This window comes from Oncorhynchus mykiss, chromosome 1 (assembly GCF_057628025.1).
Source record: "Oncorhynchus mykiss isolate SJ-2025 chromosome 1, ASM5762802v1, whole genome shotgun sequence".
Taxonomy (NCBI): domain Eukaryota; kingdom Metazoa; phylum Chordata; class Actinopteri; order Salmoniformes; family Salmonidae; genus Oncorhynchus; species Oncorhynchus mykiss.
In genome coordinates this window covers 82,499,864-82,511,067 of record NC_143022.1, presented here as the reverse complement: position 1 = coordinate 82,511,067, position 11,204 = coordinate 82,499,864, and positions in this window count along the sequence as shown.

Sequence of the window (11,204 nt, the reverse complement as noted above, 5' to 3'; positions counted from 1 at the left end):
CTGCCACGGAACAATCCGCTCTCATGCGTCCTACCAGAATGTTGAAACAGAGAAACAAGATTTGAGTGACCAATAACTACCGAATAACCCTGAGCGATGCCACCTGTGACCAATAAAGTGTTTGTAAAAGTAAACTGTTCCCGCCCAGTAGATGGGGGAATTGCTGAATTTGTTAACACCCCTTTCTCAAACCTTGCACTGTTGGCCAAAATAGTTCAGGGTTGTGACTAGAGGGAGTACAGCTACGACCGGAAGTGACAGAGAATTTTAATTAACCCTAACCCTTTTCCTTACCTTAACCTATGTCTCATAACCTGCCACGTTAATTATCCTAACTTGCTGCTTAAATTCTCCTAACCTGCTACGAGAAAGTAACTTCTGGATGTAGCTGTACTCACCCCTCTGGAAACATGGTTTTCATGCCACTTCGATACCGATGTGACTAGTTCGTAGCAGGTAAAAATTTACACAGCAGGTTAGGAGACTGAGGTTAAGGTTATGAAAAGAGTTAGGGTTCGGGAAAATGCTCACCTAACCTGCTATGAAAATCACTTTGTATCAAAGTGGCGTGAAAAGAGTGTGTCCCATACTCCCTCTAGTCAGAACCACCGTTTCAGGAACAGCATCTCCAGTCAGAACCACCGTTTCAGGAACAGCATCTCCAGTCAGAACCACCGTTTCAGGAACAGCATCTCCAGTCAGAACCACCGTTTCAGGAACACACGTTGGAATGTCAGAGAGTCATTGGATGACCTAACATTACAGTTGCATGAGACAAAGTTACGTTTTTTTGGAGCACTGTTACATCACTTTAATTTACTCTTTAATCCTTGGCTGGACAGCAGCTCTTCCTACACATACACATATCAAATGAACACCACAAAACACTCGAAAACTTTGAGACACATGCCTTAGGTAATAAACATTTTTGACTGTGCATTGTTTGTGGATTATTTTGTGGGTGCTTTGTATATAGTGATATCCTAATTAATAATGATCATAATTAATTTGTAGAATGCATTTCCCAAGCTCAATTAAACCGTTCAATTAAAAGGGCTGGTTCTGCAATGTTTTTATTTTGTGCTCTGCGGTCTCCATTTTGGCATGCACAGGTTCATTTTCTAAGGTGTGTTGAAGCGTGGGAAGCTATACAAGAACATGCATGAAAAAGCATCTCAAGGTGATACAGATTCCTACCTTACAAAATAGATGTTATGGATTAAATGTGGTCTATGTGATGTGATATATCTACTACATTAGACACAATGTATTCAATGTAAAGAAACTCTCCTTAAGAAATTCTTATGAAATTCCTATCTATTTTGTCAAATTGTTTAATCCTTACAATGGATTTGCAATGTGATTAGGGTGACAATTCCCTCTTGGCCAGCTCTTGAATTACTGCAACATGTGGACGTACAGTAGCTCTAGTTATGGTCAGTTCCTTGGCTGACAAAATATAAACAGCACCCAACACCGCACTGGAGCGAGAGAGAAAGAGATAGAGAGCAGAAGGAAATCACTTTTACATTATTTGTTTGACTAAAATGTGATTTTAGATTACATGTTCAGTACTGTATTGCTTTCCCTCAGAGTAACATAGCATGACCATGTTAGGGGGGCATTTGCTCTTGGATATCAATCATCTCCCAAATAACCACGATTGCTCCTCTCTTCTAGGAATTTCAGCTGTGCACTTGGTGGAAGCTGGACTGAAATCCTACTGTGACTTTGCAGAAAACCCTTTCCTATAGCTTTGCAAGCTCATAACGGTGGATATAAGTGTGCGTATTTGCGTACCTGTGTGTGAGAGAGACGAGAGGGAGGGGAGTACTCCCCTGAACTGTACATTCACATACAAATATACAGAGGAGACACCCGATAGCTTTGAAAATGGTCACACTGAAATAGTATCTTGCGGTAACTGGTACGACAAGGCTTGTAAAAACCTCTTCTGTTTAACATAGCCCATGCTACAATATCTTAAATCACCCTGCCCATTACTTCCTGTTAAGTTACTACAGTCCTCGGCTTCAAAAAGGTTGACAGTGCTGCTTCCAGTCATCTCTTTGTGTGACCCCCCCCCCCCCCCCCCCACAAAAAAAAGACAACCTTCTCAGCAAGATTGTACACAACCATCAAGAGTGATGAAGAAACTTATTCATTACAGACAACTCAAATCAAATCAAATGTATTTATATAGCCTTTCGTACATCAGCTGATATCTCAAAGTGCTGTACAGAAACCCAGCCTAAAACCCCAAACAGCAAGCAATGCAGGTGTTGAAGCGCGTTGGCTAGGAAAAACTACCTAGAAAGGCCGAAACCTAGGAAGAAATCTAGAGAGGAACCAGGCTATGAGGGGTGGCCAGTCCTCTTCTGGCTGTGCCGGGTGGAGATTATAACAGAACATGACCAAGATGTTCAAATGTTCATAAATGACCAGCATGGTCAAATAATAGGTCTGGGACAGGTAGCACGTCCGGTGAACAGGTCAGGATTCCATTACCGCATTTGAAACTGGAGCAGCAGCACGGCCAGGTGGACTGGGGACAACAAGGAGTCATCATGCCAGGTAGTCCTGAGGCATGGTCCTCCGAGAGAGAGAAAGAAAGAGAGAAAGAGAGAATTAGAGAGAGCATACTTAAATTCACACAGGACACCGGATAAGACAGGAGAAGTACTCCAGATATAACAGACTGACCCTAGCCCCCGACACATAAACTACTGCAGCATAAATACTGGAGGCTGAGACAGGAGGGGTCAGGAGACACTGTGGCCCCATCCGATGCATCAAACAACTAGAGGTGCTAAAACACATACTTAAACTACCATCTTGTAACGCAAACTGCAATAGTAATGTGGTGCTGGCCTGTCATACGGGTCATTTGGCACACAATGGCTGAAAAAAATCACTCTCTTTCCTGTCTGGAGCTGAGAGGGAATAATTGGCAGATCGAGGTCCATGCCAGGGCTCAGGCATGTATGTGTAAGTTCACTACATGAGTCTTCCAAAAAATCTGCTATCTGAGGAATGGGGCCTTGTGCTGAAAGTGGAGAAGATAGGGAGCCAGAAAAAGCCAGCCTGCATCTGCCAGTGATCTCAAGTGTGGCGGCCCTTGACAGTTTCAGTCACACAGGATCAGCCACTGACCGTCAGAGACAATTCACATTCTGAGCCACAGAGACCTCTCTTTGGAGTGGGTGAGACGACAGGAGGCTGGTGAGGGGAGGATGGCCCATAATTCAGTTCAATCCAGTATAGCCTTAACTGAATGACAGAATAGACAGAAAAAAATATGGCCGGGGCCGGGCAGGGTAGCCTAGTGGTTAGAGTGTTGGACTAGTAACCGGAAGGTTGCAAGCTCAAATCCCCGAGCTGACAAGGTACAAATCTGTCGTTCTGCCCCTGAACAGGCAGTTAACCCACTGTTCCTAGGCTGTCATTGAAAATAAGAATTTGTTCTTAACTGACTTGCCTAGTTAAAAAAGGAAAAATGGAATAGTTTGGGGTAGGCCTCGTCTATGAGGAATGCTCCTCAGAGCCAGATGCTGATGACAGACAATGTTGGGTGGTGGTGGGGAGTTGGAAGGTCATTGCTACAAAACAACAAGTTTGAGTTGACATATACAGTAAATACTCCTCCAGATTCATGCCCATTGGTTGAAAGAAAGGAGAGTGCTTAATGCACGAGTGAACCCATAGGTTAATCAACAAGAGAGGTGGAATTGTCTTGGTGTGCCACGCTCATAGACTGAAGTTAATAGGTTAATGACATTCCACACACGAGCTAATAGTAGGAGGTAGGATGTGACACTATGCTGATGAGGTAACGATATAATCATTACCATAAATACCTGCTATGCTAACAAGGTAACATTATAACCGCTAACACATAAATACCAGATATGCTGATGAGTGAGATAGGAAGCGATGTGAATTATACAGTTGAAGTCGGAGGTTTACATACACCTTAGACAAATACATTTAAACTCAGTTTTTCACAATTCCTGACATTTAATCAGAGTAAAAATTCCCTGTCTAAGGTCAGTTAGGATCGCCACTTTATTTTAAGAATCTGAAATGTCAGAATAATAGTAGAGAGAATGATTTATTTCAGCTTTTATTTCTTTCATCACATTCCCAGTGGGTCAGAAGTTTACATACACTCAATTAGTATTTGGTAGCATTGCCTTTAAATTGTTTCACTTGGGTCAAAAGTTACGGGTAGCCTCCACAAGCTTCTCACAATGAGTTGGGTGAATTCTGGCCCATTCCTCCTGAAAGAGCTGGTGTAACCGAGTCAGGTTTGCAGGCCTCCTTGCTCGCACATGCTTTTTCAGTTCTGCCCACACATTTTCTATAGGATTGATGTCAGGGCTTTGTGATGGCCACTCTAATACCTTGACTTTATCCTTAAGCCATTTTGCCACAACTTTGGAAGTATGCTTAGGGTCATTGTCCATTTGGAAGACCCATTTGTGACCAAAATTTAACTTCCTGACAGATGTAAGGCACTGAATTCAATATATCCACCTCATTTTTATTCCTCATGATGCCATCTATTTTGTGAATTGTACCAGTCTCTCCTGCAGCAAAGCACCCCCACAATATGATGCTGCCACCCCCATGCTTCACGGTTGGGATGGTGTTCTTTGGCTTGCAAGCCTCACCCTTTTTCCTCCAAACATAACGATGGTCATTACGGCCAAATTGTTTTAGTTTTGTTTCATTAGACCAGCGGACATTTCTCTAAAAAGTACGGTCTTTGTCCCCATGTGCAGTTGCAAACTTTATGGCGGTTTTGGAGCAGTGACTTCTTCCTTGCTGAGCGGCCTTTCAGGTTATGTCGATATAGGACTCATTTTACTGTGGATATAGATACTTTTGTACCGGTTTCCTCCAGCATCTTCACAAGGTCCTTTGCTGTTGTTCTGGGATTGATTTGCACTTTTCGCACCAAAGTACGTTCATCTCTAGGAGACAGAACAAGTCTCCTTCCTGAGCAGTATGACAGCTGCGTAGTCCCATGGTGTTTATACTTGCGTACCATTGTTTGTACAGATAAACATGATACCTTCTGGCATTTGGAAATTGCTCCCAAGGATGAACCAGACTTGTGGAGGTCTACAACAGGTCTTGGCTGATTTCTTTTGATTTTCAAATGATGTCAATCAAAGAGACACTGAATTTGAAGGTAGGCCTTGAAATACATCCACAGGTACACCTTCAATTGACTCAAATTAGGTCAATTAGCCTATCAGAAGCTTCTAAAGCCATGACATCATTTTCTGGAATTTTCCAATTTAGTGCATGTAAACTTCTCACCCACTGGAATTGTGATACAGTGAATTATAAGTGAAATAATCTGTCTGTAAACAATTGTTGGAAAAATGACTTGTATCATGCACAAAGTAGATGTCCTAACCGACTTGCCAAAACTATAGTTTGTTAACAATACATTTGTGGAGTGGTTGAAAAACTAGTTTTAATGACTACAACCTAAGTGTATGTAAACTTCCAACTTCAACTGTAGATATGGGAATAATGAGTAGTAATATAGAGGTTTGTGTGCAGTTCCTTTGAAGGGAACACAGTTGTAATCTACGTGGAATATGTAATCATGCCTCAAGGCAGGGCAAACATAAACAATTACTCATATGGGTCTTATGACCTTGAATACGACCCTGCCCTGTGATATGACCCTTTGCCTGAATGGTAATGTGCAGATTCATGTTAGGGCAGGCATGGAGGCTGAAGAGAGGCATTGCCCTGGCATTGCAGCATAAGGGGGTAATCCTCATTAGAACAGGTGTGAGAGAGTGGGGTGTCAGCACCATTGGCATGGCTAGACTTGAGCCTTTGTTTTAAATGGGACAGGCATGTGGCATCTCCTTCTGTCCGACAAACTCTGGCATAGGCAGGACTAGGGTGTCAAACTTTCATTGAAAATGAGAGATGTGTTTACAAGTAAAAGGTTTGTTTAATCCATAGCTGCATTCAAGGAATGTGAATAGAAAAGTGGGAGGATGGCAGTTGTTCTGCTTAGTAATGTTGCCTGGTAACCACTCAGCTTGTTGGACATGTGTTGGTGGTTGCAAAAGACCTTCATCCGGTGTGACTCCATCTCCTGTGAATATCTTTGTCACAGTATTTTACATCATTGTTATAAACTATGGCCTGGAGTGGCTTTAGAGGTGAAGTCATCAGTCATCAGCAGACTCACACAGCTTAGTCATACCTCCCTGATATATAGAGATAGCCATCTTGGAGCCTGACCATGAAGATTACAGAAATAAAACACAGAGAAAGGAAATAATATGGCATTTAAACAGCTCAGGGTGAATAAATGTGAACATATAAGGAACACAAGCTGATACAAAAGAATATTGGACACCAGCTCAATATAATACATAATGTACGTATACTCATGACACTAGTGTTTGAGTAGATTAAAGACGGGCACTGTGCATTCACTTTCACTGTTGTTTTGGTTTGTTTTGGGAGAGGATCATGGCACAGATGATGTTATGGTCTGTTTCTGCTCCAGCTAGAGCGGTATAGCAACACTAACATGTTGTTTTATTGATGAGTCTGCAGAAGTGGCCCACATAAGAGGCCTAATTACAGAAGCTCAATTTCTTATCACATGGCTTCCCTACAGGAGGGAGAACTGGATTCACCCGATTGTTGGACTCCTTGGTGAAGAACCAGAATTAACTCAACCTGTCCAACTCTCACAATAGCTCTGATAACACAGACACGCTGGTATTCAGTCAGAAATGTCTGGAATGTTCACTTATCATAGCTTCTTCAATGGCATCTGATGAGTAAGAATGCTCTGTGTGTCTCTTTGACATTTCATTTTATTTAGCGTTTGTCAATATTTGGAACAATTATATGATTAAAAGCAAACACAGTAATAGGAGGCCTTTGCTTGAAGAACATTTCACTCAAGTAGATTTTCTTATTTGATAGAGAGATGAATTTGACCCAGTTTTCTGTTGCAGTTGATGTTAGACAGTTTTCCGTTTCTGTTCTCAGCAATGAGACTGAGACTCTAAAGCTTTATCCTGTAGGTGTGTCTATGTGTGGTTGTGAGAGAGATCGACAAAGAAGGAGGGGCAGTGGTATGACTCCTCCAGAAGTGTGAAATAAAGGCTGAGTGCATGAGACAGCAAATATGACAGAATGCTATGTTCATGACAGAGGAAGTGATTGACGATTGTAATGTGTGTGTGTGTGTGTGTGAACAAGGGACTGAAGGTCAGTGGTAAATGCCTTGAATTACCTCATCAATATTTTTTGGCCTAGTGTCTCTCCAACCAAACTGCAGAATACCCATAATCCATGAACACTGGCTGCTGCATTGAGCAGGCTGCTTGCCAAGTGAAACCTGTGATAGGATGCAGTAAACAGTCTGACAACCTTCTGAGGCAACACGAGGTAGACGCAGCACAGACCAATGATTATACATCTGTAAAACTACCAGTATAACCACATGTATGACCCCCAGTGAGCAGCACTTTTCATGAACTTTTAATCATTAGACAAGACCATTAACATCGTCATCTAAGGCAGGGTTTTCCAGACTCGGTCCTGGGCCCCCTGGGTGCACGTTTGTTTGTTTGTTGCTGTAACGATTGTCTTCCTTTTCTGAGGAGGAATAGGATGGATCGGACCAACGCGCAGCGTGGTAAGTGTTCATGTTATATTTATTAAACCAGACACAAAACTAACAAAGGCGAAACCACGACTAAAACAAAACAGTTCTGAAAGGTGCAACAAAAACACTAAACAGAAAATAACTACCCACAAATCAGTGGGAAAACAGGCTGCCTAAGTATGGTTCTCAATCAGAGACAACGATAAACAGCTGCCTCTGATTGGGAACTATACCAGACCAAACACAGAAATACACCCCAACTCACGCCCTCACGCCTACCCCAACTCACGCCCTGACCAAACGTACCACGCTGCACTTTGGTCCTCTTCTCTTTCTCCCAACGACAATTGTTACAGTTGTCCTAGAACTATACAGCTTATTCAAATAACCAACTCATAATCAAGCTTTGATTATTTGAACCACCATTGTAGTGCTAGTGAAAAAACTAAACGTGCCCCAGGGGAGGCCAGGACCGAGTTTGAGAACCCCTGATCTATGGTATGTATGAAGTCAGCCTAAGTAATTGATTCACATGCACATTCAGCTTTGAAAATTGTTGGCAGTGGGAGGATATCATGTAGCAAACGGATCCCATACTTCCTTGTTCATTTATGCAGGAGAGTGAGGAAGTGATGAGGCATGTTAAGACAGAATCATCACTTGATGAGAAAAACAACTTCCATTTGAATGCTGATGGAAAGTGAAGGCTGTCGGGGTAACGGTTTTTTGACACATTTTTTTATTGTTTTGAATAGGTTACCTCATCCAATTTTCTACATTATTAATTGGTTATCTTAAGAACAAGACATTCTTAAAAACCTAAAAGATTGTGTTGACGAGCATCTTTATACTGACCGACCAAGGCAGTGGGCGAGCAACTTGAAAAATGAAAGATTCTGCCAAACATCCATTCTGCCAAACAGAATCTACATACAACACCCTAAAGATGTTTATAGCATGATTAATCAACCCCAATGAAAACAAGCAGTCCCCTCTCAGGGTGGAAGCCCAAAATGGCTGTATACAGGAGGTACATCGATATACTGTCCTAAAAACATGCTGTTCCTGTTGTGATTGGAGCAGGCCAGTGTTAATTGAAAGAGGAAACACTTACGTAACATGTCCCCGTCTCCTCTGGGACACAAAACAAAGGCTACTGTTTTCACCCCTTAATTGGAGATTATGATTCATATATGCAAATTCCCCATGTCTCTAATTAGTTTTTTTTAGGCGTGCTAGGACTAGCAGAGTGATGATTCATTGAAAATCGTCTTTGAAGCCTTAATTCTGTAGCCCAGGCCTCCTGGTTGGCTCCCATTCCCTGGAGATTAAACACAGAATGTAATTACAAGGCAGATAGATCTCTTCTCTCTGACACAGAAACCCAGCCACACACTGAAGATGGAGAAATGCATTGGACAGAACAGAAAGTTTTAGAGCTGGCGGTTATCAGGTTTAACAATCCAAGAGTTTCATCAGTGATATGGCAAAATTAGATATTTCCTCTTGATCCTGTTCCAAACATTGTTTTTCTTTTATGTGAATGACCCCTCTCCGACCCCCTTCGACCCCAGTCTGTTTACAGAGTATGTCACATAAACTAACCCTGGAGAGGAGATATTTGCTGCCAATATAATAAAGACAGCTGCACAACAAAGCACTCTCTCTCTCTCTGCCCATCTGACATGCTGGAAATCAATGGACTATTTTCCATCCCCATTGCAAACCTAATGTGGCACTGCTTTAATCCATGGAAATATCAACAAAATGGACAGGGCACTACCACAGTGGCTAAATATACACAGTCAAGCCAGGAGACATCAATACAAAGTGTGAGAGAGGCGCTGTTTATTCCAAAGATTCCCCTTCCCACCCCAGTACAAATGTGCAACAGTCTGCTCAATCACGGATCAGAAATAGAAGGCTTGACACAGCTATTTAATCCTGACTACATTCCTTTTAAAACCATGTATACCACTAACATTGCTCTATCAAACAAAGGCCTAGAAGTAAGTCAAACCACTGTGGACACTGTCTGGATGTGAAACATGAGGGCCAACGCCCCCCTTGCTCTCTATTTTTGCTGGTCTGCTGTACTGAGCTCTATCTAGACCAGAGGCTGTGTGAGCTAGACACGGCTGTCAGTTCACATTACGTTGCTGGACTGAGGAGAGGGCCCTTATCTGTGCCACACTCTGGGAGATGAGAAACACACTGGGGCTGGAATACAGAGGAAAAATCCTGAGCTGTTAAACAGGTTCTGACAGGGAGGATGGTGCAGGCAAAAACCTATTTAAAGGACCATTCAAGACAATATGATACTAGCAAAAACTACCATCAATATTTCTACATCTTCCAGAAGTGCTATCCAAGGACACTAAGTGCATCCTGTTACATCCTGTCATAAACTGAAACCTGACTAATAGGCAGTTTGTAAAACACAACTCTTGAGTGCATCGTTTAGGGAAGATGGATTGCAAGGCTTTTTCTTGTTGATAATAGTTTTAGCATAGAAAACAAGAGATGTGAGGAGGCAGAACTCAACACCTTTTACCCTTGACACAGAGATTCAGGGCTGAGGTAGGCCTCAGGGCAGGGCACTAGGGTTCTTTGTGAGCTGGTGGGTGAGGGGGCAGGGAGGTAGGGTGTCTGGGGAGCTGTTTCATGCAGTGGGGCCATCAGCAGGCCAGGCCAGCTCCAGCTCCTCTTACTGCGGGAGATCAATAACAGCAGCAGGGATGGCGCCATGAAGAGCTGATTCAGCATAATCTCTCACCCCCCGCTACCATTTTCTGATTTTCACACTTTCCCTGTTTCTCACTTTGTTCCTTGTTTTCCCCTACACAATGTCTCTTCTCCTTCCTCTCTGTAATAGAGATGCTATACCAGCATGTCAGTCTTACTCTCTCTCCATCTTTGCCTCACATATTGCCAACCCCCTCTTTTTTCCTCTCTCCGTCTCCCTTGGATACCAGCTGCCTCCAGTCTGCCGTCTGACAACACAGTGCTAGTATCATTGTGCTAACACTACAAGTAGTGATGTTCAAAGAGCTAACAGCACAGATTGTGGGGGCTAAACAGCTCTAGTGCCTGGAGAGATACCAGCATCAATAACAGTATATTGATAATCACAACACTGATGCTAAATGTACACAATGTGTATGAATACAAGTCTCTATAAGAGCCCTGCTTTCAATATCACAGTTGATCGGTTCCGAGTTTAAATTAGTATGACATATAAGGCCATCAACTACACACGTCCATTCACTAACCCATTAACGGATCAAACAGATATACACTGAAACGCGGCCCCAGACATGAGCGGAATTGATTAACTGTGGGAATCATAGACACACAGTTAGCTCAGTGTGGCTTCATGTCTCCTAGGCAGAGACAGAGGAAACTGGAGGCTGTGTTTATTGATGGTGGGTGTTGTTTGTGCTGTGTGGAAGCTTCATTCACTCTAATATGGCAGGGTGACTGAGACTGGCCCTGCACTGTCTGGGACAATGGGTCCACTGTGTGAGTGGAAGGTTAG